The sequence below is a fragment of the Felis catus genome, chromosome B3 (genome assembly GCF_018350175.1).
Source record: "Felis catus isolate Fca126 chromosome B3, F.catus_Fca126_mat1.0, whole genome shotgun sequence".
In the NCBI taxonomy this organism is placed as follows: domain Eukaryota; kingdom Metazoa; phylum Chordata; class Mammalia; order Carnivora; family Felidae; genus Felis; species Felis catus.
Window position 1 is genome coordinate 91,357,414 of NC_058373.1, and position 22,659 is coordinate 91,380,072.

Here is a 22,659-nt window from a genome sequence, read left to right on the forward strand (position 1 = left end):
TTCAAGTGAACATGGGACATTCTCCAGAATATATCACATACTGGGTCAGAAATGAGCCCTCAACAAGTTAAAAAAAAAAAAAAAAGATGGGAATCATACCATGCATATTTTCAGACCAAAATGCTATGACACTTGAAGTCAATTACAAGAAAAAATTTGGAAAGAACACAAATACATGGAAGTTAAAGAACATCCTACTAATAAACAAATGGATTAACCAAGAAATTAAAAGAGAAATAAAAAAATACATGGAAGCAAACGAAAATGAAAACACTACGGTCCAGAGCCATTGGGATGCAGCAAAGGTAGCCATAAGAGGGAAGTATACAGTAATACAGGACTGTCTAAAGAAGCAAGAAAAGTCTCAAATACAAAACCTAACCTTACACCTAAAACAGGTAGAAAAGGAACGGCAAATAAAGTCTACAGCCAGCAGAAAGAGGGAAACAAAGATTAGAGCAGAAATAAATGATATGGAAACAAAGTAAAAACAATAGAACAGATCAACCAAACCAAGAGCTGGTTCTTTGAAAAAATTAATAAAATTTATAACCCCCTAGCCAAACTTATCACAAAGAAAGGAGACAGTATATCCAAATAAATAAAAGCACAATGAAAGAGATCACAACCAACACCACAGAAGAAATAAAATTATAGCATTATGAAAAATCACCTGCCAACAAATTGGGCAATCTGGAAGAAATGGATTAATTCCTAGAAACATACAAACTACCCAAACCAAAACAGACAGAAATAGAAAATTTGAACAGACCCATAACCAGCAAAGAAATTGAATCAGTAATCAAAAATCTCCCAATAAATAATTCTATTGTATCTTGGCTATGGTGCTCCCTCATAAGCCATAGAAACAGGATAAGCCATATATAAAATCAAACACACTTTGTTTTTGACCAGAGAAAGACACCTTTCTTTAGAAACATGTCCTGAACCATTCTGTTGTAGCCTTTCGTTTATATCATTTTATAAAGAAGGCAAGAGTAGTTGGGCAAAAGTTCCCAAGCATGTAGTGAAATATTCCAGCCTGTAATAAGTATCTAAGAGTTTTACATTGTTATCTATTATTTTGTTTTGTTTTTTTTAAAAAAAATATTTAATGGATGTCTACGTATGTTATTCAAATTCTGGTACTTGGAGCAGTTGTAGTATAATCACCTGTGGTAATATTTAAAATGCAGTTTCATGAACCACCCTTCAGCTGCTAAACTAGAATCTATGTAATGGACGTGGGCATCCTTAGAATTTCCTCAGCAGGTTGTAAACTACATTGAAAATTAAGTATGAGAATCAGGGATACCTATAGGATATTCTGCTTAGAAATCATCTTAATGATAGTTGGCAGCATGCTTCCTGTTCTTTCTTTTTAATATGTATTTTTATAGAACAAAATGATTTGCAGATGCTTATGTGCATACTCAGAAGTATTTTCTATTTAAGTTTTTACATTCTCCCTGTTTGCATTGGTCAAAGCATGGGAATGATCAACTTTATTTTCTCTTTGTATCATTCAAGTTCCAATGGAAAGCAGCATGTACAAATTTTATTAACTCATGATTTATTTACGAAAAATAATTTCACAAGTTTGGTTGGAGGAGAATCATAGTGAATAGTTCTCAAACTCAGATTGGTGTTAGTATAACTATCATCATTTTTGGGTCCAAAAGTTAGGAGGGAATGGCTCAAAATTCAAAAGATAAGATACTTCTGTAAAACGCACCAACTTGGGAAGAGCAGTGATCTTCTGTGAAGCGAAGCAGCATACACAAGACAGGCTCAAATGGTGAGAATCAGAAAACTATATACTTTGACCTCTTTCTCCTCAATCTCTCTAAACCTCTGCCATGATTCCTCATTTTCTGAACCCAACAGGAAGTCATGGGGCATGTACACTCATTGATGTGATCTGTACAGTTAAGGTAACCTGGAAAAGGATAGGATAGGAAAGGGTAGCTCTGGAAGGACACTAAATATATCTAGTGTATTTATCCTCATTATATGCAGATACCATTGCTTTATATATACTTCTGAGTTGTTTAATGATGACAATATTTCTGGAATAGTGTTTTATGTGATATGATTTGTTGTGAAATGGTGTTATGTGAAATGATTTGTACCTGGTACACTGCTGCTGTAATTTGCATGTATTTGTGTTTCAGTGTATATTTATAGATCAATATAATACACATGTGATGTGTATGTGACCATATGTGAAAAAGCAGAGATTTAAAAAAGGAAAAAAATCATCTGTCACTGCAGGCATTTTTTTCTCATAGAAATACCACCTGGGTTTCCATGTTTTCTTCTCATAATTTCTGGTTCAATTTTTTTTAACGTGTACATCTCCTTTACTAAATTTCAAACATAATACCCCTTCTACTCTTTCTTCTTCACATTTAAGCATATAGACAACCAAATATAGAATGTGTTTATTAAACATTGTTTTTATGTTTGATTACACACTCATGCATACATACCATATATATATACATATACATATATATATATTCATATGACTGTTTTGATATTCTTATTCATTTCTAATGTAAGTGCCACCTAATAAATGGATTGGTAATTATTTCTATGACATTTACTTTTTGAATAGTTTGCAGGTTAATATAAATACATTTAAATTTTGTTTGCTTCCTAGGTTAATTGGAAGATTGTACAATTAATTTTTAATGGGGGTTTTATTTCAACAATTATTCCTTACTTCTATTTACACTCTTTTTCACAGGAGACTTACTATAATTTACCTAATCAAAATTTACCTCCTTATTTCATGTTATGACTCTTGTCTCCCCATCAACTGAATCAGGAACCAAGGGAATGTTGACTTTAACATGAGAAAGCAGAAGTAATTTTTCAATTGCTCCAAATAGAGAAGGGCGTTTTCCTTAGATCATTGCTACTTGTTCCTGGCTTATGATTAGATTATCCCTGCCACTTTTATGACAACTAATTTACCTACCTGTAAGACATAGCCTTACCCAGGAATCAACTATATCCTTTTAGAGTAAGCAGGGTATAAATTCAGCTATTTTTAACCTTTACCAATTCCCAAAATCTAAGTGCTTAAGTTGTCAGACAAACAAAAGGAGGATTTTAAAATATCTATCCCAGGAGATATTTTAGAAGAACATAGAATTACAACTATTTCTGATGTAGGTATATTCATGCTTAGAAACACAGATACTCATTTTAACACTCTTTAAAAAATATTTGTGTCAGTTGTTTAGAATTTCTTAAAAGAAATAATGTTAACAGGAAGATATTTATAGAGAACTAGTGTTTAAACACAAATATAATGAAAACCTAATGAAGATATAGGATATTTGCTTGATTAGTGTTGGGATAGTACTGGTAAACACAAATGTCTTTTAAAAAAGAGACTACTCAGAAGCAAGCATATCATAACTATTTAAATAATTTCACTCGGGGCGCCTGGGTGGCGCAGTCGGTTAAGCGTCTGACTTCAGCCAGGTTACGATCTCGCGGTCCGTGAGTTCGAGCCCTGTGTCGGGCTCTGGGCTGATGGCTCAGAGCCTGGAGCCTGTTTCCGATTCTGTGTCTCCCTCTCTCTCTGCCCCTCCCCCGTTCATGCTCTGTCTCTCTCTGTCGCAAAAATAAATAAAAAAAAAAAAGTTGAAAAAGAAAAAAAAATTAAAAAAATAAATAATTTCACTCTATTTAACTTTTAGGTATTGGTGAATTAACCTTGGATGATGTTCAGAATTCTCAGAAGAAAAGTTTGAAAATAGTTTTGAAATACAATATTATCAGATAGTACTACCTAAAGCACACTGTCAGATCCACTTTCAGATCTCTTTCCACTCTCAAAACAACAGTAAGTAATGCAGAGGCTATGTGTGTGTCAGGGTAGGGGGCATATAGGATGTTTACCTTCCCTTCAATTTTTTTGTGAACTTAAAACTCTTCTAAAAATAGTCTTTAAAATAAAATAAAAAACAGGTAAGTATTTAAAATATTTAAAATACATAGTTATAATAAAGATCACAGATTTTTGTCTCATAGGACTAGATGGGAATGGAAATAGAGCTGCAAGCCAGGTAGTAGCCATGGATTGGCTGTGCTCTGTGTCTAAAATTGGGTAAATGGAGTCTTACTCTTGCAGTCGTAATAATAAAAACTGACATATCACAGGATATGTGGTATTATGCATATATATGTGTGTATATACATATATATGTATATTTATAGTGTACCCTCTATACGCTGTGTATTTTGTATATACCCTGAAATCTTGCTATAATTGTTAATTAGTTCAAGGGGATTTTTGTCACTGTTGTTTCTGCCTCTTTAGGATTTTCATCATAGACAAAAAATATCTATGAACAAAGGAAGGTTTATTTCTTATTCTTTATTCTTATTATACACACACACACACACACACACACACACACACACACACACACTTTAAATTATTCCAAAATCACCAGAGAGGAGAGAGAAAAAAGAGATAAAATAATGATTATAGATAAAATATAGATTATAGATAATGATATATATATATATACATATATATATATTCATAGGTATCTTCTGCCTATGATGAAAATCATATATTAGAAATACACGCACACATATATATATGAATATATATATATATATTATATATATATGTATGTATAAACCTTTTATTTCCTTTCTTTGTCACGTTATCTAGGACTGCCAGTTTGATGTTGTATAAGGTTAGTGGAAGAGACAACCTTTCCTTGTTCTTGATTTTAGCTGGGAACATTTCAATTACTCGCTATTGACTGTGAGGTTTTTTGTAGTTTTTCATAGCTGTTTCTTTCTATCAAGGTGAGGAATGTAGCTTCTATTCCTGGATTGCTAAGATTTTTTTGTTGGTTTGTTTTTGTTTTAATCATGAATGAGTGTTGAATTTTGTCAAAAGTTTTTCTGAATCTAATAATATAACCAAGTGTTTTTTCTTCTTTAGCTTCTTGATGTTATTTTTTACATTATTTTTGAATATTTAAACTAGCCTTGTATACATGGAATAACACCTACTTGATCATGTTGCATAATTATCTTTATACATTTCAAGATTCCATTTCTTAATATTTTGTTTTAGATTTTTTGCATGTATACTCATGAGGTATGGTCTGTAGTTTTTCTTTGTAGCGTTGTTTCTTTCTGGTTTTGGTGTTAAGGTAATGTTGGCTTTATAGGATTAGTTAGAGTATTCACTTTGCTTCTATTTAATGGAAAAATTTGTAGAGCATTGGTATAATTTTTTCCTTTAACGTGTGGTAGAATTCACCAGTTAACATATATGGGCCTTTCTGGTGCTTTCTGTTTGGGAATATTATTAATTTTACTTATTTAGTAGATATGTTCCTATTCAGTCGGTAGACCATGAGACCCTTGATCTCCGGGTCATGAGTTGGAGCCCCAAGTGGGGCATAGAGATTACTTAAAAAAAATAAATAAAGGAACCTATTCATATGTTCTTTGTCTCCTTGTGTGAGTTTGGGCAGATTGTGTCTTTCAAGGAATTGGTCCATTTTATCTATGCTGTCAAATTTGTGGGTTCAGAGTTATTATATTATAATTTAAATACCTTCTAAAATGACTTACTAGATACAAAAAATTAAAGACAATTTTCATGTAAATTCCAGTTGGTTAGGGGTGCCTGGGTGGCTCAGTTGGTTAAGCTTCCAGCTTCAGCTCAGGTCACGATCTCATGGCTCATGAGTTCAAGCCCCATGTTGGGCTCTGTGCTGACAGCTCAGAGCCTGAAGCCTGCTTCAGATTCTGTGTCTCTCTGTCTCTCTCCCCTCCCCCCCTCATACTCTGTCTCTCTCTCAAAAATAAATTTAAAAAAATTAAAAATAATAAATTACAGTTGTTTAACATACAGAAAAAATAGGGACAATTTTCTTTTCATAATATTCTTAAAATAAGTCTTAAAATTATTTTAAAGCCTTTGCTAAGCTAAAAAAAATAGGTATAAATTATAACTTTTAATGAAAGTGATGCTTTTAAATAACACTTGTACAACAAAAGAAAATTGAACTTTTAGTTTATTGCAGTTAGTGGTTAAGTGGGTGACAAAATTCCTATTGCATTTTCAAGATACATATTATATTTCCCATTAAGATCCATAATAATATCTTGATATCAAAGATTATTCAAAATATAAGATGCTATTTTACTATACTTTTGAAAGTCAGATCACCCTTCAAATAGCAGTTTGAGATGATAAAGATTCATAGAGTTTCACAATGGAAATTTTTTTTTTTGTAGCATCAGGTAGGGACTTATACTTCAGATCAAGATGGTGAACAAAGTAATAGACTTATCCTTCTGCTTTAAAAAAATAGAAGAACAAGAAAAAATATAGTCAACCATGTATGCCATCTATTAGAAAATAGGCATTAAATGTCCATAAATTCCCAGAGGAAGGAAGAAAACATGATAGACTCTAGGATTATAATTATTTACTGCTTAGATGTAGTTTTCAAAAGAAAGAGCTGGAAATTCAGCTGAAAGAGTGTTGGAGAGGAAAGGGATTCAAAGTTGGAATTCTCCAGAAATCTCAAGAGAGATCCCCTAGAGTCTTGACCTAAATATTGATCTGTGCATGAGGGTAAAGTGCCTAACATCCAGGAAGAGACCATCAGAAAGGAATAGTACAGAGCTCAGAGAGTTGGGAGTGGTTCATGCTGTCATAAGGAAGATGAGAAAGACATTGAAATGCACAGGCCATGAGGTAAAACATTAAGAGAGGTATGTCTTTAGTAAGATAGCTAAATTGTCCTTAAATTATAAGCCTTTCTTGATCTACACTAAAGAAAAATGATAAACAAGTTTGGAAAGTATCTTATAGATTTATTTCCAAACAAAATTCAGTACAACTTAAAGGAGTTACAACAAAATTCAGGATCAACGATGTAAAATTCATAGTCTACCATCTTATCAAAACTTAAGAGTCACAAAAATAAGGTGTGAAATATGGCTTGTGACCTAGAGAGGAATAAGTCAGTAAGCATGAACATATATTTAATTGACGGTACAATCTGGAAAAGGAAATCAAAACAGTAATCATGAATAGTCTACAAATGTTCAAGAAAGTAGAGGGAACTAGGACTATAATGAAGAGAATAAAATGGATGATACAAAAATGACACACACTGCTCCAGTATTCTTACTGGACTTACTGTCTCTTTGTTTTAATTATTATTGATAGAATGGTGGTGTTTACTCTGATTATTTTATAGGCTATAAGATTTGCTACATATATATTGATACTCTGTTATTCAGTACATAAATATTTAGGACATTTATGTCTTCTTACTTACTTGACCACCTTATCATTGGGAAATGACCATCATCATTCCTTATGACATTCTTTGTTTTGAAATGAGTTATTCTGATGTTAATATAGCCACTTCAGTGTCCTTGTTTCAATAATGTTAGCAGGTTATATTTTCCAATCTTTTTATTTTTAATCAATTTTAATCAATTTATATTTAAGTTTTAGTAAGCGGAATATATCTGGATGCAGCTTTTGTATCCAATTTGAAAAACATCTCCCATTTTATTGGGTTGTTTGCTATTTACATCTAATGTGACTATTGATATGGCTTGGTATATATCTACTATCTTGTTGGTTTTCTTTTTGTTCTATTGTTTTCTTATTTCTTTCTGTTTTGCTTTTTTTTTTCCTATTGAGTTTAAAATAATCTGCAAGTAAGTTACTGGAACTAATGAGAGGATTTGGCAAGATCAAAAGGACATATTTTCAATATATAAAAATAAAAAATATATATACACACACTATTAATGCACAACTAGAAAAATAATATAAAAACTAATGCCTTCTAGCTTAAGATATTTGTAATATGTATAATAATTAGTATAATGTATTATAAGATATATATTATCACTATTAGTATAATATATTAGTGTAAAGTGTAGTATAAAGCTTATCCTATAGTATCAAAAACATATCCTCATGATTAATTCTAACTAAAAATATATGCAAAATTTCTATACTGAAATTACATATTATATATATATATGTATATGTAAGTATATATATATACACATATATAAGGATATATGTATAAATATATAAACTACATATTATATTTATATTTAAGGAATTTAAAATGCCTATATAGCTGGAAAAAATTCTTATAATTTAGTAACATGACTAAGAAGATTTTAAAATGGGCAATATATTTAAACCATCATTTTTCTAAAATAAGTACATGTACCAATCATCATAATTCAAATAATCATCACAAAACACCAGCATTATAATTGTATAAACTATAAGTTTATTGCTAACTTAAAATAGTAGACAATATCATTTACTAGAATCCTTCACTTGGTCGGTCCTTTTTTCACACCATATTTTGTCTATACAGACATTGCAGTTAGCAAGTTGTATATATCATATTACAATTTCACCTAAAATTAGCACCTATGACATAGTTCAAAGTTAGAGGGTTTTTTCACATTAAAAATGTAACATAAAATATTGATATCTAATGTATGAGGTGAAAGACTCATAAGCTTTAATCACCAGTTTCTACTTCATGTATTTATCAATTGATTTAATAAATACCTGTCAAACACCCACCGTATACTAGGCAATGTTCCAACACTAAGAATACATCAGGGAATACAACAGACAAAATGACTCTGATCATATCAAATTTAGGGTTTAGTTGGGTGAGAGAGACAAAAGTAAACCATGAACACGTAAAAGGGAATAGGGCAATGCTGTGATCTTGAATAGGAGTTTACAGAAAGCCTGGGATGGAATTTGAAGGATAGCCAGAAGAAGTGCTGATTAGTGCAAATGTTCAAGTTCCCAACAGAACTTTCTCCTGCTGAAAAATTTCAGTGACAGAGGTGGCTCACATTTGATAAAAGTTGTGATTGTTTAAATGTAGAAATGTAGAAATTGAATACTTGATTTTAACGATATTAATGTAATTCAGTATGTTCCTGTACTGCCTTCTTATTGCAGATTTTGGGGCTCTGCTCTTTCAACTACCGTCTCCTCTTACAAGTGTAGAATGTTAATTATTTCAGTAGATTTGCCTATTTTCATTTTAATGTGGTAATCATGATCATCATTATTAATGTGAATTTATTCTGAGGGCAACTGGAGTAAAATCCCACGTGGGATGTTTAAATTCTCTCATTTGTAAGTTCAAGTAGAAGGTAAAAATGACCAACTATTCCATTAAACTGCTATAACCTAAGGCAAGCTGTTCTGAAATCACTGGGAGAGAGTTAACTACCAAAATAAAGGTGAAGCCCTCTTAGTCACATTTCTCTGGATTACACATGAATACATCTTCTTCAGAATTAAGACCAAAGCTGTAACTTCTGAACCACAAATGGCTATAGAAATGCCTGCTATTCCATTTATAGTCTCAGAAGTGGTAAATTTACGAGTATGTCACTTCATTATGTTTGCAGTGTAATGGATGAATTTTTAATGCTATATATTGTTTGGAAATTGGTTCTGCTATAAATTTATGAGCATTTATTCTACAAATCTTATATATTGGGACTTACCATGAATTCTTTATGATAAAGTGTTACACAGAAATTTTAAGTTCCAGCTTCATTTATATATTTTATATTTTAAATAATGTAATTTATATTTATAATTACAATAGCATATTTCAAACAGTGTGTGCTTGATAGGATTTTCAGTTTTTACGTACTGCAATATTTTGTAGAAGTGGAAATGAGCAATTAAGTATGGTAAGCTAACCTAAATTTGTTACATATTAACCTTTCAGGTCTACATGAAATTTTTATAAGTGCTAGGATAACAGACAGATTTACCCTTTGTGTAAGACTCTTGCTATGGCTGAGCACTAAATTGCTAAATGCTTCTACTTCATTTCTAGGATTTTCATGTGGGTTATCATAGTCATTGTTGCTACTACTGTTGTTGTTGAAGGTGGTGGTGATGGTGATAATAGTACTTTGATTCCTTTTAGGCTTTTGTTAGAAAGTGGAACATTCCAGCCGGGCGCTCTTCCTTTTTTTTTTTTTTTTTATATGAAATTTATTGACAAATTGGTTTCCATACAACACCCAGTGCTCATCCCAAAAGGTGCCCTCCTCAATACCCATCACCCACCCTCTCCTCCCTCCCACCCCCCATCAACCCTCAGTTTGTTCTCAGTTTTTAACAGTCTCTTATGCTTTGGCTCTCTCCCACTCTAACCTTTTTTTTTTTTTCCTTCCCCTCCCCCATGGGTTCCTGTTAAGTTTCTCCAGATCCACATAAGAGTGAAACCATATGGTATCTGTATTTCTCTGTATGGCTTATTTCACTTAGCATCACACTCTCCAATTCCATCCACGTTGCTACAAAAGGCCATATTTCATTTTTTCTCATTGCCATGTAATATTCCATTGTGTATATAAACCACAATTTCTTTGTCCATTCATCAGTTGATGGACATTTAGGCTCTTTCCATAATTTGGCTATTGTTGAGAGTGCTGCTATGAACATTGGGGTACAAGTGGCCCTATGCATCAGTACTACTGTATCCCTTGGATAAATCCCTAGCAGTGGTATTGCTGGGTCATAGGGTAGGTCTATTTTTAATTTTCTGAGGAACCTCCACACTGCTTTCCAGAGCGGCTGCACCAATTTGCATTCCCACCAACAGTGCAAGAGGGTTCCCGTTTCTCCACATCCTCGCCAGCATCTATAGTCTCCTGATTTGTTCATTTTGGCCACTCTGACTGGCGTGAGGTGATACCTGAGTGTGGTTTTGATTTGTATTTCCCTGATAAGGAGCGACGCTGAACATCTTTTCATGTGCCTGTTGGCCATCCGGATGTCTTCTTTACAGAAGTGTCTATTCATGTTTTCTGCCCATTTCTTCACTGGGTTATTTGTTTTTCGGGTGTGGAGTTTGGTGAGCTCTTTATAGATTTTGGATACTAGCCCTTTGTCCGATATGTCATTTGCGATTATCTTTTCCCATTCCGTTGGTTGCCTTTTAGTTTTGTTGGTTGTTTCCTTTGCTGTGCAGAAGCTTTTTATCTTCATAAGGTCCCAGTAATTCACTTTTGCTTTTAATTCTCTTGCCTTTGGGGATGTGTCGAGTAAGAGATTGCTATGGCTGAGGTCAGAGAGGTCTTTTCCTGCTTTCTCCTCTAAGGTTTTGATGGTTTCCTGTCTCACATTTAGGTCCTTTATCCATTTTGAGTTTATTTTTGTGAATGGTGTGAGAAAGTGGTCTAGTTTCAATCTTCTGCATGTTGCTGTCCAGTTCTCCCAGCACCATTTGTTAAAGAGGCTGTCTTTTTTTCCATTGGATGTTCTTTCCTGCTTTGTCAAAGATGAGTTGGCCATACGTTTGTGGGTCTAGTTCTGGGGTTTCTATTCTATTCCATCGGTCTATGTGTCTGTTTTTGTGCCAATACCCTGCTGTCTTGATGATGACAGCTTTGTAGTAGAGGCTAAAGTCTGGGATTGTGATGCCTCCTGCTTTGGTCTTCTTCTTCAAAATTCCTTTGGCTATTCGGGGCCTTTGTGTTTCCATATGAATTTTAGGATTGCTTGTTCTAGTTTCGAGAAGAATGCTGGTGCAATTTTGATTGGGATTGCATTGAATGTGTAGATAGCTTTGGGTAGTATTGACATTTTGACAATATTTATTCTTCCAATCCATGAGCAGGGAATGTCTTTCCATTTCTTTAAATCTTCTTCACTTTCCTTCATAAGCTTTCTATAGTTTTCAGCATACAGATCCTTTACATCTTTGGTTAGATTTATTCCTAGGTATTTTATGCTTCTTGGTGCAATTGTGAATGGGATCAGTTTCTTTATTTGTCTTTCTGTTGCTTCATTGTTAGTGTATAAGAATGCAACTGATTTCTGTACATTGATTTTGTATCCTGCAACTTTGCTGATTTCCTGTATCAGTTCTAGCAGACTTTTGGTAGAGTGTATCGGATTTTCCATGTATAATATCATGTCATCTGCAAAAAGCGAAAGCTTGACTTCATCTTTGCCAATGTTGATGCCTTTGATTTCCTTTTGTTGTCTGATTGCTGATGCTAGAACTTCCAGCACTATGTTAAACAGCAGCGGTGAGAGTGGGCATCCTTGTCGTGTTCCTGATCTCAGGGAAAAAGCTCTCAGTTTTTCCCCATTGAGGATGATGTTAGCTGTGGGCTTTTCATAAATGGCTTTTATGATCTTTAAGTATGTTCCTTCTATCCCGACTTTCTCAAGGGTTTTTATTAAGAAAGGGTGCTGGATTTTGTCAAAGGCCTTTTCTGCATCGATTGACAGGATCATATGGTTCTTCTCTTTTTTTTTTTTTGTTAATGTGATGTATCACGTTGATTGATTTGCGAATGTTGAACCAGCCCTGCATCCCAGGAATGAATCCCACTTGATCATGGTGAATCATTCTTTTTATATGCTGTTGAATTCGATTTGCTAGTATCTTATTGAGAATTTTTGCATCCATATTCATCAGGGATATTGGCCTGTAGTTCTCTTTTTTTACTGGGTCTCTGTCTGGTTTAGGAATCAAAGTAATACTGGCTTCATAGAATGAGTCTGGAAGTTTTCCTTCCCTTTCTATTTCTTGGAATAGCTTGAGAAGGATAGGTATTATCTCTGCTTTAAACGTCTGGTAGAACTCCCCTGGGAAGCCATCTGGTCCTGGACTCTTATTTGTTGGGAGATTTTTGATAACCGATTCAATTTCTTCGCTGGTTATGGGTCTGTTCAAGCTTTCTATTTCCTCCTGATTGAGTTTTGGAAGCGTGTGGGTGTTCAGGAATTTGTCCATTTCTTCCAGGTTGTCCAATTTGTTGGCATATAATTTTTCATAGTATTCCCTGATAATTGTTTGTATCTCTGAGGGATTGGTTGTAATCATTCCATTTTCATTCATGATTTTATCTATTTGGGTCATCTCCCTTTTCTTTTTGAGAAGCCTGGCTAGAGGTTTGTCAATTTTGTTTATTTTTTCAAAAAACCAACTCTTGGTTTCGTTGATCTGCTCTACAGTTTTTTTAGATTCTATGTTCTTTATTTCTGCTCTGATCTTTATTATTTCTCTTCTTCTGCTGGGTTTAGGCTGCCTTTGCTGTTCTGCTTCTAGTTCCTTTAGGTGTGCTGTTAGATTTTGTATTTGGGATTTTTCTTGTTTCTTGAGATAGGCCTGGATTGCAATGTATTTTCCTCTCAGGACTGCCTTCGCTGCGTCCCAAAGCGTTTGGATTGTTGTATTTTCATTTTCGTTTGTTTCCATATATTTTTTAATTTCTTCTCTAATTGCCTGGTTGACCCACTCATTCGTTAGTAGGGTGTTCTTTAACCTCCATGCTTTTGGAGGTTTTCCAGACTTTTTTCTGTGGTTGATTTCAAGCTTCATAGCATTGCGGTCTGAAAGTATGCATGGTATAATTTCAATTCTTGTAAACTTATAAAGGGCTGTTTTGTGACACAGTATATGATATCTTAGAGAATGTTCCATGTGCACTCCAGAAGAAAGTATATTCTGTTGCTTTGGGATGCAGAGTTCTAAATATATCTGTTAAGTCCATCTGATCCAGTGTCTCATTCAGGGCCCTTGTTTCTTTATTGACCGTGTGTCTAGATGATCTATCCATTTCTGTAAGTGGGGTGTTAAAGTCCCCTGCAATTACCACATTCTTATCAATAAGGTTGCTTATGTTTATGAGTAATTGTTTTATATATTTGGGGGCTCCGGTATTCGGCGCATAGACATTTATAATTGTTAGCTCTTCCTGATGGATAGACCCTGTAACTATTATATAATGTCCTTCTTCATCTCTTGTTACAGCCTTTAATTTAAAGTCTAGTTTGTCTGATATAAGTATGGCTACTCCAGCTTTCTTTTGGCTTCCAGTAGCATGATAAATAGTTCTCCATCCCCTCACTCTCAATCTAAAGGTGTCCTCAGGTCTAAAATGAGGCTCTTGTAGACAGCAAATAGATGGGTCTTGTTTTTTTATCCATTCTGATACCCTATGTCTTTTGGTTGGCGCATTTAATCCATTTACACTCAGTGTTATTATAGAAAGATATGGGTTTAGAGTCATTGTGATGTCTGTATGTTTTATGCTTGTAGTGATGTCTCTGGGACTTTGTCTCACTGGGTCCCCCTTAGGATCTCTTGTAGGGCTGGTTTAGTGGTGACAAATTCCTTCAGTTTTTGTTTGTTTGGGAAGACCTTTATCTCTCCTTCTATTCTAAATGACAGACTTGCTGGATAAAGGATTCTTGGCTGCATATTTTTTCTGTCTAGCACCCTGAAAATCTCGTGCCAATTCTTTCTGGCCTGCCAAGTTTCAAAAGAGAGATCAGTCACGAGTCTTATAGGTCTCCCTTTATATGTGAGGGCACGTTTATCCCTTGCTGCTTTCAGAATTTTCTCTTTATCCTTGTATTTTGCCAGTTTCACCATGATATGTCGTGCAGAAGATCGATTCAAGTTACGTCTGAAGGGAGTTCTCTGTGCCTCTTGGATTTCAATGCCTTTTTCCTTCCCCAGTTCAGGGAAGTTCTCAGCTATTATTTCTTCAAGTACCCCTTCAGCACCTTTCCCTCTCTCTTCCTCCTCTGGGATACCAATTATGCGTGTATTATTTCTTTTTAGTGTGTCATTTAGTTCTCTAATTTTCCCCTCATACTCCTGGATTTTTTTCTCTCTCTTTTTCTCAGCTTCCTCTTTTTCCATAACTTTATCTTCTAGTTCACCTATTCTCTCCTCTGCCTCTTCAAGCCGAGCTGTGGTGGTTTCCATTTTGTTATGCATTTCGTTTAAAGCGTTTTTCAGCTCCTCGTGACTGTTCCTTAGTCCCTTGATCTCTGTAGCAAGAGATTCTCTGCTGTCCTGTATACTGTTTTCAAGCCCAGCAATTAATTTTATGACTATTATTCTAAATTCACTTTCTGTTATATTATTTAAATCCTTTTTGATCAGCTCATTAGCTGTTGTTATTTCCTGGAGATTCTTCTGAGGGGAATTCTTCTGCTTGGTCATTTTGGATAGTCCCTGGCGTGGTGAGGACCTGCAGGGCACTTCCCCTGTGCTGTGGTGTATAACTGGAGTTGGTGGGCGGGGCTACAGTCAGACCTGATGTCTGCCCCCAGCCCACTGCTGGGGCCACAGTCAGACTGGTGTGTGCCTTCTCTTCCCCTCTCCTAGGGGTGGGATTCACTGTGGGGTGGTGTGGCCCATCTGGGCTACTTGCACACTGCCAGGCTTGTGATGCTGGGGATCTGGCGTATTAGCTGGAGTGGGGAGGCAAGGTGTACAGGGGCAGGAGGGGCAGGCTTAGATCGCTTCTCCTTAGGTGATCCACTTCAGGAGGGGCCCTGTGGCAGCGGGAGGGGGTCAGATCCGCTGCCGGAGGTTTGGCTCCACAGAAGCACAGAGTTGGGTGTTTGCTTGGAGGGAGCAAGTTCCCTGGCAGGAACTGGTTCCCTTTGGGATTTTGGCTGGGGGATGGGCGGGGGAGATGGCGCTGGCGAGCGCCTTTGTTCCCCACCAAACTGAGCTCTGTCGTCAGGGGGCTCAGCAGCTCTCCCTCCCTTTGTCCTCCAGCCTTCCCGCTTTCCGAGCAGAGCTGTTAACTTATGACCTCCCAGATGCTAAGTCGCGCTTGTTGTGGGAACACAGTCCGTCAGGCCCCTCCGCTTTTGCAAGCCAGACTCGGGGGCTCTGCTTGGCCGGTGAGCCGCCCCTCCGCCCCGGCTCCCTCCCGCCAGTCCATGGAGCGCCCACCGCCTCGCCACCCTTCCTACCCTCTTCTGTGGGCCTCTTGTCTGCATTTGGCTCCGGCGTCTCTGTTCTGCTAATCCTCTGGTGGTTTTCTGGGTTATTTAGGCAGGTGTAGGTGGAATCTAAGTGATCAGCAGGACGTGAGGTGAGCCCAGCGTCCTCCTAAGCCGCCATCTTCTCTTCCCTTTTTAAGTACTGAAAAAAGCTAGCATGGGATGTTAACTGAAAATGCCAACAGTGTTTAACCTGAACTATAAAGACATTTGTTTCAATATTTCATGTCATTATCTTCATATTGATAAGATCCAAAGTCCTCTTTCACTCTGATTGCATATGTATAATCAAAGAGAAAGATAAATTTTCCAATGTTTTTATGTCCTTTGTTTTAAAAAGAATACAATGCTAAAGCAAAACAAAAGCTGAGCAGAAGTAAGAGTAAATAATCAGTTTTTTTTTCCCCTTGGGAATATAAGAGGAGTAGAGGACAGTATAAAATCAATAACTTATTCCAAAATGAGTAGAGATAAGAGAGAGAAAAGAGAGAGATGAGCATGAAAATAATGATTATAGTCTGATCATAGAGAAGAAATTATTATTTAAGTGTGTTTATTCTTTGAGAAATATGTTCACCTGATACAAAATTCAAAAATTATAAGCGTATAAAATGAAAAGTGTCCCTCCCTGATCCCCACTCAGTTTCTCTACCTGATGGGCACCCATGTTTTTCAGCTTTCAGATATACACTATACCAATACAATGATAGACACATATATTACACTTTTATTTTCTTATTGAAAAGGTGGCATGGTTTGCATATTACAATTTGTTTTACAATTTACACTATATCTTATAAACCCTCCCATATCAACACAGAAAGATCTTGTATTTCAAAAGCATTTAGGGGCACCTGGGTGGCTCAGTCGGTTAAGCAACAGCCTCTTGATTTCAGCTCAGGTCACGATCCACGTTTGTAAGATAGAGCCCAACTTTGGGCTCTATGTTGGGAGTGGAGTCTGCTTGGGATTCTGTCTCTCCCGCTCCCTCTGACACTCTCCCGTACACACCTTCTCTCTCTCAAAATAACTACATGTAGTTAAAAAAAGATAAAAGCATGTATATTGGGTTTGTGTTTCATACCCTATTAATACTATTTTGTTGGATTTTTTGCTTATCATTTTAAAGGAACTTGCATATGTTAAAGAAATCAGTTTTTTATTTGTTATATGAGTTGGAACCATTTTACTAGGTATTATGCCATTTTTGCCAGACAAAATTGGTCTAGGGTTTAGTTGGTCAAAATTATTAATATATGTAATTCTACTCTTTTGTATCTTATATTTATAAAAGCCTTTTCCATTCTAATAATAATGCTGATACCAAAATATCTCATGAGTTATTTTAACACATAAAGAGTCTTTTTACACAGTTGTACTTTTGAAACATGGTATTAATTTTGTGTAAGTTTAAAGGAGTGAATCCAACTTACCTTGTTTTTAGATACATATGAAATTATGCTCAAACTATTTACTAATAACCTTTCTTTTGTCATCATATTTTAAATGTTACTTCTAATGTATAATAAATCTCATATTTACTTGGGTATATTTTCTGACTTTCTACTCTTTTCCATTGATCTTTTCATCTATTTGCTATTAACTAGTATGTGTAGCTCTTAAATATATGTTAATATCTTGAAAAGGTAGGCTTGTACCACCTTGTTATTAATTTTTTGAAAAACACATTAGCTAATATTGATTTTAATTTATTTACATGATTTTTTAAAAAATTAACCTGATTGGTTTTAAAGAGTTGTAGTATTAAATGTATAGTTTAACATAAGTAGAATTGATATGAGTTTGTCTTTCTACTCAGTCACCTGGAATCCTTTCCATTATTTTCCATATTTGGAGTGGGGGGATCAGTATTGAGACAGTTTTTGTATTTTAATACTTGATATATTTGATTTTACCGATAAGTGTTATTGTAAATGAGGATTTTTCTCATTATGTCTTTTAAATGGTTGATTTCTATAGATATAATGAGAGTATTTTTAAATGTTATTTACGTTAACTACTTTGTTTTATATATTTTGTTTTAGTTCATTTCCTTAGGTTTTCCAAGTATACAACTTTCAAACAACAATAAATATCAAGACTTTTTAGGGAATGTAGGAAAAGACACGCTCATCCTGGCACAAGCTAAAGTGTGTTTAAGAACCAACCATCATATGCTGGGAGGGTACATCTTGTATATAGCATGAGCAGGACCAGAAGTCACAGAAAAGCTGAACGAACAGATATCCAGACCTCCTTGTCTTTGCAATTTTCAGCAGTATGAAACAAGGATACATTAATATACCCAACTCCAAATTTGTTTTTGTAATTTATTACACAGTCTTTGACAATTTTCTAATAATTTAGAATAGATTTGCTTGACATATTCTTTTTGATAATATCCTTAGTTTAGAATGTATGTATTTAATATTTATATTAGTATGAAATATACAGAATTGGTATTTTTTTAGTGATTATATTTTAAAACCACTTTCAAATTTAGTTTTAATATTAAGGTAAACTATATTAATCCGAAAAATAGGGTTTTTACAAATTTATATTTAGTTTCAGTCAAATAAACATCACTGTGTAAATATACTGTGATATTATTGTTGAAGTGATTTAAATAGGAGCAAATTTCAGTTTAAAGAATTGTTTTAGATTGATTGGCATTATTGAATAAAGTGAGCGTTAGACATTTATGGCCCCTCCTCCCTCGCTTCCCAGCCCCCCCCCTTGCCTCTTGCCTCATGCCTCATGCCTCTTGCCTCTTCCCTTTCCTTCCTTTTTTTTTGTCAACTTAGCTAAAAACTCTTCCAACTATCACACTAGAAGCTGGAAATTTCAGACACTTGCTTTCCTCACCCCTTTTATGTCTAGAATACAAGTACCAGATCCTACTTTAGCAGAAGCTTTAGGGGAAAGCAGGAAGGGGCATACTTCATCTGGCATATATGGCAAGAGAGAATATGTCTTCGTTCAATTTCTAGGGGCAGGAGTGATTCTGACACTAATACCTAGTATTATCATTAGGTCACCCTAACTGCAGGGTCCAGATGTGGGAGGTTATTGTGTAACCTATGACATTGGTTTGTGTGTCAGACTAGTTCTGCAGCACAGTCCAAAAGTGGTATTCCTGACTGTTGTTTTAAACCTAAATCTCTGGTCCTTTACTGATTCTATGAACTTTCAACCATCCTCTAATAAATTACCATCTCTCATAATTTAACTGTTAATTTAATTGGAACATAACTGTTCCAATTACTTTCGTTAAAAAGTGCTAAATATCTGTACTGTAAATCAGTACTTCTTAACCTTTGCACTATTGAAAACTCAGAGCAGATTATTCATTTTTGGGAGCTAGTGAGTGGCTGTCTTCTACATTATGGGATATTTATCAGCCTTTACCTACCAGTGCCAGTAGCATATTCCCATTTGTGAACATCAAAATGTTTCAAAGACATTGTCGCATGTCTCCTGAGACAGAATAGCCCTCACCTCAATTGAGAAACACTACTACAAATATATTGATAGTTACCAGAAAGGAAAATTGGATGATATGATACATACTGTGAAATTTTTTCATTAAATAGGTTTCTACTTCAGTAAACAAATATGAAAATATAATCATTGAGAATCATACAATCATGAGGGTAAAATTAATTAAAATATTTATAAAATTTAATCTAAAATATATGTATTATTAAAGGAAAACAGGTGAGATACACTGTATCTCTCAGAGTAAAATTAAATCTAAATTCTCCAGTGAGTAGTTCAGAGAATGTTCTTTGGCATTCCTAGGATTATCATTAGAGATTTAACAGTAACAGAAATAATTGCCAAGAATATTAAATCAATATTTTATGCTCTTTGTTCCTCAATTATGTGCCTATTTGCACAAAATATTTCCAGTTTATTTCCAATTCCTAAGTGTATTTTTATCTGTATTAACACTCTGTTAGTGACTTAACCTTACCATATATTTGAACATTGGATCATTTCCATTTTTTTCTCACTATTATAATAACATGAATAATTTCATTCATTGTACTTTTCTATACTTTCCATATTTGAATTTATTTCCTCACAATAGAATATCCAAAGTAAATCATCAGATAAATTTAGACTATTTAAAGATCTTAAAACAATCTGTATAAGTGTACATTAATAATAGTGTTATTCCAGTTCAAGTTTACAAACAATATATAAGAATTTCTACTTTACTATGACCTTAGTATAATTAGATCATTTTCTATTGTTTACAGCAGGTGACTGACTCATTATGTAAATGTTTTTGGTTAGACACCAGAATAATACAGTACAACCAAATTATGAAGTCCAGCAGATATTTTAAGAGATTAACAAACCTCTTGTGGAATCCAGCTCTTCAATACGTCTATCAGTAAATTTTATATGGATAAATTATATATATATATGCATAAATATTTGTGTAAAACTATATTTATATATTTTATATTTATAAATATACATATTTTAAAATTTTTAATGTTTATATTAGAAAGAGCATGAGTTGGAGAGGGGCAGAGAGAAAGGAAGACACAGAATCTGAAGCAGGCTCCAGGCTCTGAGCTGTCAGCACAGAGCCAGATGCATGGCTCAAACCTATGAAATGTGTGATCATGACCTGAATGGAAGGCTGAAGTCAGGCACTCACCCAATTGAGTGACCTAGGTGTCCCTATATATATATATGTATATATATACATATATATATGTATATATATGGAGCACACACACACACAGAAATATTAATGGTTCTTTGGTTTGCTGTTTTTATCTTAAATAATGTTTTATTTAATGTTTGTTTATTTTGAGAAAGAGAGTGTGTACCCAAGCTCCATGCTGTCAGCGCAGTTCATCCATCATCTTGATTTTAAAAAATCAAGGCTACATCATCTTGAATTAAAAAAACAACAACAACAACAAAAGTACAGTATCAACAGGGGCGCCTGGGTGGCGCAGTCGGTTAAGCGTCCGACTTCAGCCAGGTCACGATCTCGCAGTCCGTGAGTTCGAGCCCCGCGTCAGGCTCTGGGCTGATGGCTCAGAGCCTGGAGCCTGTTTCTGATTCTGTGTCTCCCTCTCTCTCTGCCCCTCCCCCGTTCATGCTCTGTCTCTCTCTGTCCCAAAAATAAATAAACGTTGAAAAAAAAATTTATAAAAAAAAAAAAAGTACAATATCAACAGTGAGAGAAATCCAGTCTCTATATAAACGGAGGCCCTTCATAATTTGAAATGAGTTGTGAACATTTGAGAAAGAACCTTTACTTCTCATTTTAATTGCTTTTTATGTCAATCTCTATTCATATCCAAGACTATAACATCTTGAATTCATTTTGCCTGCTGACATGAGAGTTGACAACTTAGAGACATTTATTTTTTGTGTGTGTGGTAACGTATACATAGCATAACATTTACATCGTGCCCATTTTTCAGTGTACAGATTTGTGGCATTAAGCATATTCACATTGCTGTGTAACTATCACCATCATTCTTATCCAGAATTTGTCTTCTCCAATCAAATGCTAACTCCCTTTAACTCTCCCCCTATCCCTTGGCACTGCCATTCTACCTTCTGCCTCTATGAATTTGTTACTCTAGGAAACTTGTAAAATCAGTCATACAATCACATTTTCCTTTTGTGGTTACCTTAAATCACATATCTAATATTTTCAATGGTGTAGCATGTGTAAGAACTGCCAACTGCCTTCTCTTTTAAGACTGAAAAATACATATATCACATTTGGTTTGCCATTCATCTGTTGGATACTTAAGTTACTATGAGCATTTGGCTTATGAATAGTGCTGTTATGAGCATGAGTATACAAACATCATGTTTGAGTCTCTGCCTTTACTAATTGTGGGGATATATCCAGAAGTAGAATTGTTGGATCATCGACAGACACCCTTTTAATTCATCATTTTTGAAGTTATTTTCTTGATTTAAAGAGCACAGTATATCTCTTTTTTATACCATAGAAAAGTTTACCACTTCTCTAAAGACAACACAAAGTTCTTGACTAAATGGGGGTGGAAGTGTATTTACTTACTTATTTACTTAGCTAACTTATTATCTATTACTATATATTACTTAGCTATTACTTACTAATCAGTAATTAGTAAGTAATATATAGCACTCTTTCAAAAGAAATTGACAGCCAGGTGTTCATATCTTGACTCACTGGGAATATATTTAATTAGGTTATTCTCTTAGTTCAACATCCTTCAGACTAACTTCTTGGGTAAAAATAACTTAGTTTAGATACCTGTTTTGACTGATGTTAAAAAGTTACAACTTTTTTGGCCAATTTTCTATTATGGAAAAGGTCAGAAATGGATAATCAAAACCACTTTCCAATAAAGCAGGGGGTTAGTGCTGGAAAGGAATAACAAAGCATGGTCAACCAATGCAGAAACTGGCAGTCACATGAAAATATTATTTGAAAATCATTCTTTTAATATTATCTTCATACAGATTGATTTTGGAAAATAAAAAACACAGATAATGTGTTGTCTCAGGGCCAACTTGGGTTCAGGTCATGATCTCGTGGTCTGTGAGTTGGAGCCCCGTGCCGGGATCTGTGCTGACAGCTCAAAGCCTGGAGCCTGCTTCAGATTCTGGGTCTGCCTCTCCCTCTGCCCCTGGCCCACTCATATTCTGTGTGTGTATGTCTGTCTCAAAAATAAACATTCAAAAAAATTTTGAAAAAAGAAAGAAAATGGCAATTATCAATATATCCATTGCCCAATGTTAGCCACTATTAACTATTTGGCATA

General features: G+C 34.8%; 1 long non-coding RNA gene across 2 annotated transcripts in view; it reads left to right on the plus strand.

Moving 5' to 3' along the window:
- LOC102900350 overlaps positions 1–22,659 on the plus strand; it is a 118,348-nt gene that overhangs the window by 34,590 nt on the left and 61,099 nt on the right. For both annotated transcript variants that reach the window (XR_006599553.1, XR_006599554.1), the window contains exon 2: positions 3,717–3,862. This is a non-coding gene — a long non-coding RNA (uncharacterized LOC102900350). The remainder of the gene's footprint in view (positions 1–3,716; positions 3,863–22,659) is intronic.